The following is a 7,384-nucleotide window of genomic DNA, read 5'->3' as shown; positions in this document are numbered from 1 at the left end:
AGATTAATTCATCCAAGGTTAATAATGATGTGTGACTTTTAATAACACCATTTAAATGATTTTTTAATGTTTTGTGTTGTTTAAGAATATTCCACTTTAGCTGGGTGTGGTGGCATATGGCTTTAAACTCCGCATTCAAGGCACAGGGAGGCCAGGGCTGTGTAAATAGAGTCTGTCTCAAACAAAACAACACAACACAAAGCAACAGTTTTTAACAAACTATGCATGTGCTTTTCCTAGTTCCCTGCTTAGAAGCCGGATAGGGAGAGCTGCCTACAGTAACAAAGGGGTGAGGTATGTACAATGTCATGCTACTAAATCACTAGGAGTTTTCAAAAACTACATCTAAGTGAATCTAGGAGAGAGTCACCCCTGTGTCTTTATTAGCATGACTCTCTCCATAGTTGTCAGCTGTCTGATGAAGTAAAACAATAGTTTCTACCCTGCTTTTCAAAGGGAGAAAGAGACGGATTTTGACCTGTCCAAAGTCAGTCTTGACCCTGTGAAGGGAATCTGGGAGCTGCTAGCCTTGCTCCTTGCCACCTTTTGATGTGTGTTTCCATTTAGGTTGAATGACATGTACTCCGTTGTCATGGTTTTAAAAGGACCTCTCTGCAAGTCTGGCTTCTGCATCAAGTTCTGGACTAAAATTATGTTTAAATTTTGTTTCCTCTCATCTCTCCCTGGTTTTGATTATTGCTTAAGAATAGTTGATGGTCTCATGACACAATCCTTTACTTTTGTATTTTGTGTCTTGTGTTTTGAATTTTATGTGAAATGGTGGGTTTGATCTTTGACCTCTGTTTACTGTAATACTGATTTACCACTAATTTGATAGCAAGCCATAGGGATCTACTGTAAACACGCTGCTCACTTTACACCGCTCTGTTTGACTCTTAAGTGGAGAAATGTGTGCGTAGAATACGATTGAGAGACGTGCAGAAGTAACAGAACCCATATAACTTCCCAAGTTCCCAGGTAGCAGTCGTATTAATATAAAACCTTCCTGTGATGTGAGAGCCTAGTAAATTAAGAGGAAGTCAGCAATGTAAACAGGCACAACCTAGCATTCAGTTTTAGTGTGGTCAATATATTCACCCTGAAATACAGAAACACAGCCCGGACCACACAGCATGGCCTAAGCTGGTTAAGCTCTGAACCCAGAGAACCCTGGCCACAGGCGTGCTCAGTGCGATCGGCCCTGGATCTATTTGCTGATCCTGGGGAAGGAAAGGATTGACTCGGGCACACAGGATGGGAGCGTGCTGGCTTGAGAGTGGCTACACAGGCATCTGGGAGCTGAGAGGAGTCTGTCCTGCTGTATGGTGATATGCCCATGGCTTTTCTTTCCCAGTTATCAGACTTTGTGCACGAGATTCTTCTTAGCTCCCAACCCCATAGTCTACAAGGGGTGAGGAGAGGCAGGGTTTTCCCTATCATGGCTGTACCTATGGGAGCAGCATCCTCAAGAAGATGGATTGTGGCCAGGAAAATATTGGGGACAAAACCACTATCTCTTCCTCCTGCTATGCCTGTGAGGTGGTAGGAGGAGAGGTAAAATGAGCAAAAGGGTTGGCTCATCAGTCAGTGCAGACCCCATTGTTTCTGGTCATCCTGTGACTCTGAGCATTGAATACAGACAAGCATGGATTATTGTCCTGGAAACACTTAGAGCCAACTGAAATAGACAATTGTCATGTTCAACCTGTTCCACCTTTTCTTTTCCATCTCATTTCTCTTTACCATATTTACAAAGATAGCATGAGAATGAAATTATTTGTTTATCCTGAAAATATTTATGGAATCTCCTCCTTTATGCACAACCAAAATATTATGGAAGAGAGAAAAATACATGATGCATAGGCATCCTGGACAGGAGATGCATTCTGCTGGAGCTGCAGAATATGTTTGTGTGTGCTTGCACACATGCTTGTATGTGGGCATGTTTTTGTGTGTGTGCATGTGTGTGCACATTCGTCTGTGTGTGTGTGTGTGTGTGTGTGTTTGCATGTTTGGAGGTGAAAGGAGCTCACTACTCTATCAATTTAGATACCTATAAGGTGAATGATGTCACAAAGTCAGGCAGAATTCTATGAAAAAGGAATACTGGCAACAATGACATCCATCAACCCAGAAGAAGAGGGCCAAGGGTGGGTTTGCCTACAGTGACCGAACTAGAACTTAAAATCTGCCACTGAGCCTGGAAAAGTGGGAGATGTGTTTGTGGAATAAAGCTAACTTGAAGGAAAAGCTTCATGAACACTTCAGATGCTTCAAGAGGCCCAAAGTTCAGCCCTGATTCGGCTGATTGCTGACGCGATTTTAGCACGTCTATTCTGTCAGCTGTTGCTGTGTGCATCTGTAACTGGAAATTCTAGCAGCTCTCCCAACTCTTACTAGGAGTTCTGTACTGATCTAATAAGGTGATACACATGAAAACACTAAGGGACATCAGCATATGGGACAGATTAAAGCACACCAGAAATACCATCCCAGGTTTGACTTTAATTCCTTAAGTAATAAGGAGTCATTAAAGACCTTTGAAGAAGGAGTAAATGGTATGAGGTACAAGGTATAAGGAACTGAATTCTCCTCTCCAGACCCCTGGCAATCAGTCTCTCTTCTCTGCTGACAGTTCCGTATGATGTAAGTTCACCATCCCTGTAGGCTCTGGGGGTAGAGGTGGGGGGATCCACCCCAGCTTGGGGAGGACTGTGTGTGCCCTGAAGGCCTCAAACTATGCAAATCAAAGCTTGCTATAGCTCAGCCCTTCCATTGGCTTGAGCATATCTATTGTTTGGAATGCCTTCCACATTTATCCACATTTCAAGATGCTTCATGTGAGTACTGCGAATTCTTGTACCGTGTCACCAGAAAGCATCCTTTTTTATGATGTGCTGTGTCTGGCTAGACAGACTTAAAGATTAGCCCCCTTCTTCACTGCCCAGCTTTGCTGAATTCAAAACACTTCTAAGGCCCTAAAATCTTGATATTATTCCCTTTTGAGATGAATCTGTTCCTAAGTATATTTACTTTTCTTGCATTTGAATTTTACTGAATCATCAAGCTACTAAATTTCTATGACACCTATTATGCAGCTGAGTTTAGTGATGACTCATTCCACTGCACTAAGTTGAAACACCAGTAAATCTCCACAATGTTCTTCTTATACTCAAAACATATTTTCCACGGTTGGGTACTTGTCTCACTGATAAAGCCATTGTCTAGCAAATGGGAGACAAGGTCCTGGGATCTGTCCTCAGCTCTGAAAACAAAAAACAAGAAACAAAAACTATATTTTTCAGTTTAGTTGTTCTTTTCTTTATTTGAAACAATTGCAAGGTTTAAGGAAACTTGAAGTTAATACATAAAGTCCTTTAAAACTTCCTGAATATTCTCTCTCTCTCTCTCTCTCTCTCTCTCTCTCTTTCTCTCTCCCTTTCTTCTTCTTCTTCTTCTTCTTCTTCTTCTTCTTCTTCTTCTTCTTCTTCTTCTTCTTCTCCTCCTCCTCCTCCTCCTCCTCCTCCTCCTCCTCCTCCTCTTCCCTCTCCCCCTCCTCCTCTCCCTCCTCTTCCTCCTCCTCCTCCTCTTCCTCCTCTTCCTCCTCTTCCTCCTCTTCCTCCTCTTCCTCCTCTTCCTCCTCTTCCTCCTCCTCCTCCTCCTCCTCCTCCTCCTCCTCCTCCTCCTCCTCCTCCTCCTCCTCCTCCTCCTCCTTCTTCTTTTCTGAGACACGGTGTTTCTAGCTGGATCAGTCTAGCCTTAAACCAGAATTCATCTCCTCAGCTTCCCAAGTGCAGTATTATTGATGTGTCCCATGACATCCCACCCTGTTAGAATTTGTTACCTGTAGTTTCTGGTTGTCTAAAGTGAATGAATGAATGAATGAATGAATTAATTAATTAATTAATTAATTTAATGGATCTGGAAAATGTCTCTTTATATTATGTGTAATTCAGTAGTCAAGAAAATCTTTCTATAACGTGAGATAGTAAATATTTTCAAAACTGCTGCCAACCTTCCTTGTCTCAACTATAGTGTGATGACAGTCATATAGAGAATAAAAATGACAAGCGTAACTGAAGTCCAATAAAACATTTTACAAAATAGGTAGTGCTTAAGAGAACTTGGCCTGTGGGTTGGACCAGTTAGATTGTTCTCAAACATGATGCACTCCAGGATTGCCTGGGCCAAAATTTACATGTGACACAGCAACAGCAGCAGCAACAGCAGCAGCAGCAACAGCAGAGCAGCAACACAACAGCAGGAACAACAGTAGCAACAGCAACAATAGCAACAGTAACAGCAATAACAACAGCAGCAGCAACAACAGCAACAGCAACAGCAGAACAGCAATAAGGACAACAGCAACAACAGCAACAGTAACAGCAACAACAGCAGCAGCAGCAGCAGCAACAGTAACAGCAACACCAGCAGCAACAGCAACAAAAGCAGCAATAGTAACAGCAGCAACAACAGCAGCAGCAACAGCAGCAGCAACAACAGCAGCAGCAGTAGCAGCAGCAACAACAACAAATCCCAAACTTTAGCTCCTGCTCCCATGGGTTTGTAAGGTTGGGGCTCCCCAAATGCTTCTTATGCAAATAAAACTTGAGATCTCCTGTTCTCTCCCCCCCCAATAAAATACAGTTCCAATGTCCTATGTCTACTTCTGAATTTTTGATAAACTAATGAATAGGCATATTTACAAAAGAGACTCAAAGCTGGATCAATAAAGACTAGCACATATTAAGTGGAAGAAAAGAATTTCTTTCTCTCTAGAAAATTGAAGGCCCAGTAATTTTGCTCCACACTTGTACCAAGCATCAATTTCTGAAAACCATCTAAGTGGTCATGTTTAAGTAAATCATACAACTTTAGCTGGAGCCGAATGCTTTGAATTTAGTGGTAAGGTGTTTTAATAATTCCAACTAACTTTAAAAGTTTGTTAACCCTCCAGCGTGTAGAGTAGTTTACTGCTCTTATTATTAAAATTATCATAACCCAAAAGCTACTTAATTGTGAGAGCTTTACAGTCCACAAACCCACATTATTTTAGCATCGGTTGATACTTTGTAAATCTGCGCCCTGACATTGTTTTCAAATACTTGTTGAAAGCTTCTCAACAGAACAATGAAAAGATAGAAATTTTTTTTCCATATAGAAATTGAGAGGAGCATTGGTCCCACCCTGTACAAAAGCATTTCTCATACTGAGAAAAGACAGTTAAATTATAAACAGATGGACAATCACATGACAATCAATTAAAATATATCAGGTGAGGTCTGGTTCCAAATTTGAATTCCTTTTTGTTGGCTCACTCCATCCTCTCCCTAACAATGTGATGTTGCAGAACCACCAGCTCTAATCCACTCCCATCCTCCCAACCCAGATAATGGAGACGGAGAGTTTGCCTAAGAGAGAACCTGGCATCCATGGAACCCGCCTCATTCTATCTCATGTCTGCCAGCTGCCAGTGAGGGACAGAGAGTGACCTGCAGCCCTTCTTGGCTAGTAGACGAGTTGTCATTTGGGACTCTTCTGTTATTCAATTCAAAGCTAATAATTTAACATCTTTATTCTTTTCTTTCTTTTCTCTTAATGGCCTGCTGCCTGCCTGGCATACTGTACACATAGAGCTAGGTTTTAATTTTCTTCTCTTTGTATTCATATTTTGAGAAAGGAAAGGGAAAGAAACAATTGGGCTTTTTAAATTAGAATTTAACTTTCGACTTCCAATAGTGAATTGCTGAACATAGCTGCACAAATTACCTCATTTCCCTGGAATTAATTTTTTAAATGGAAAATAACCTTTTCTGATGTCTTTAATCGAGACAATAAACAGGTTAATCTTGGCTACAAGGCAGTTGGACACTGGGACACAGGAAATCCAATTATCTGATATTTTAAATTGTTTTTGTAAATGATACAAAGCTGTTTTAAATATGTGGTTAATGATCCAAGACTTCAGTGCCTGTATAATTGAGAAGTGATTTTTTATATTTTCATTTGGCAAAAATAAACTAACTTACAAATGCATACTTAATAACTTAATAGTGTAATGGTCCTTGTTATGTGTCCAAATTCTCTTACAACTCACAGTACCCCCTCTAATGATGACACATTTAGCACTTCTTGGTTTTTATTTGAAAAAGCTTCCAGTTCACAGACTGGCCTCACTAATGTGAGTGCTAGTGATGTCTGCTTTTGGCAACTTCTCTTCTTCTTGCTATCTTTCTGCTACATGGTAATGTATCTTATTATTCTGTGATTTGTATCTGTGAGTTCAACAACAGCTTCAATATAGAGAGCCTTATCCATGTCTCTAACTCAGGTTCCACCTCTAAACCATCTGCATCTACCAGGAAAGAAGTAGAATATTCGGAAGACGATGTCATCAATTTTCCTGGGTCCCTACCTCTTCCCATCTTCCCAAGCTCACTCAAGCCAGACTGTCAAGGCCATCTTTGTTCCCTTTCCACCTGGCCCATTCCAATGACTACCCAACACTTATGAATTTGTCCCCATGCCTTCATTTCCAGTGCATCACCCTAACTCAGAGAGAGAGAGAGAGAGAGAGAGAGAGAGAGAGAGAGAGAGAGAGAGAGAGAGAGAAAGATATTTTGGAGCCATACCCTAGAAGATGAGGGATGGGAGCAGATATAGACCAGATATTGAAAGAAGAAAGAACATATTTGCCTCTAATTTATTCTACTTTCTATTTTATCCACAGTGATAAAATTCCTTAAAAACTAAAATTCCAAATGGAGGTCCTTTTATTTTAGTGTTTACTGTCAGGGTAACAATTCTCAGATTGGCAGAGTAAAACGTCTATGCAGGAGTTATTGATTAGAACAGAAATCTAGTTTCAATTTAAGTCTTTATGAGAACAATAATTATTGCCAGTCTTAGGATAGTCTCCTGATGAGAGTTAATTATGCATATTTACCCAAAAAGGCATCGGGTTTTATAAATGCCAGGTAAACATTAAACTTTCTCAGAGGAAATAAAAACCAAAGGGATGTTTTATGTAATAATCCACATTTCCTGCATACAAAACTCTTGTTAATTGATGGCATTTTGAAAAGATTGGTGGACTAGGGAGACAGCTCAGACATGTTTGCTGCTTAAGCATGAGGACCTGGGTTACATTGATCTCCAGCACCTGTGAGAAAGCTGAGCCTGCTGGTGTGTGTCTGTTATCACAGTTCTGGGAAGACCAAGGCAGAAGGATGCCGTTTCCTGGCCGGTGGTTCTCACACAATCAGGAAAGCACAGGTTCTGTGAGGGACCCTGTCTCAAAACAAAGAAATAAAGTAGAGAGCTGTCAAGGAAGGTGCATGAGGTATCTCTGCCCTCCAACATGTCGTCAGTGCACATGCAGAAA

The 7,384-nt window shown here is 40.9% G+C and overlaps 1 long non-coding RNA gene across 1 annotated transcript; it reads left to right on the top strand.

The window, feature by feature from the left end:
* The first annotated feature begins 339 nt into the window (after positions 1-339).
* Positions 340-4,656, top strand: LOC134479710 (uncharacterized). The gene is made up of 2 exons (XR_010053352.1): positions 340-2,646; positions 4,177-4,656. It is a non-coding gene; the product is annotated as an uncharacterized LOC134479710 (long non-coding RNA).
* The last annotated feature ends 2,728 nt before the right edge of the window (positions 4,657-7,384 follow it).

The sequence above is a fragment of the Rattus norvegicus genome, chromosome 7 (genome assembly GCF_036323735.1).
Source record: "Rattus norvegicus strain BN/NHsdMcwi chromosome 7, GRCr8, whole genome shotgun sequence".
Classification (NCBI taxonomy): domain Eukaryota; kingdom Metazoa; phylum Chordata; class Mammalia; order Rodentia; family Muridae; genus Rattus; species Rattus norvegicus.
The sequence above is the reverse complement of the archived record's forward strand: the minus strand, read 5'-3'. Positions and strand labels throughout refer to the sequence as shown.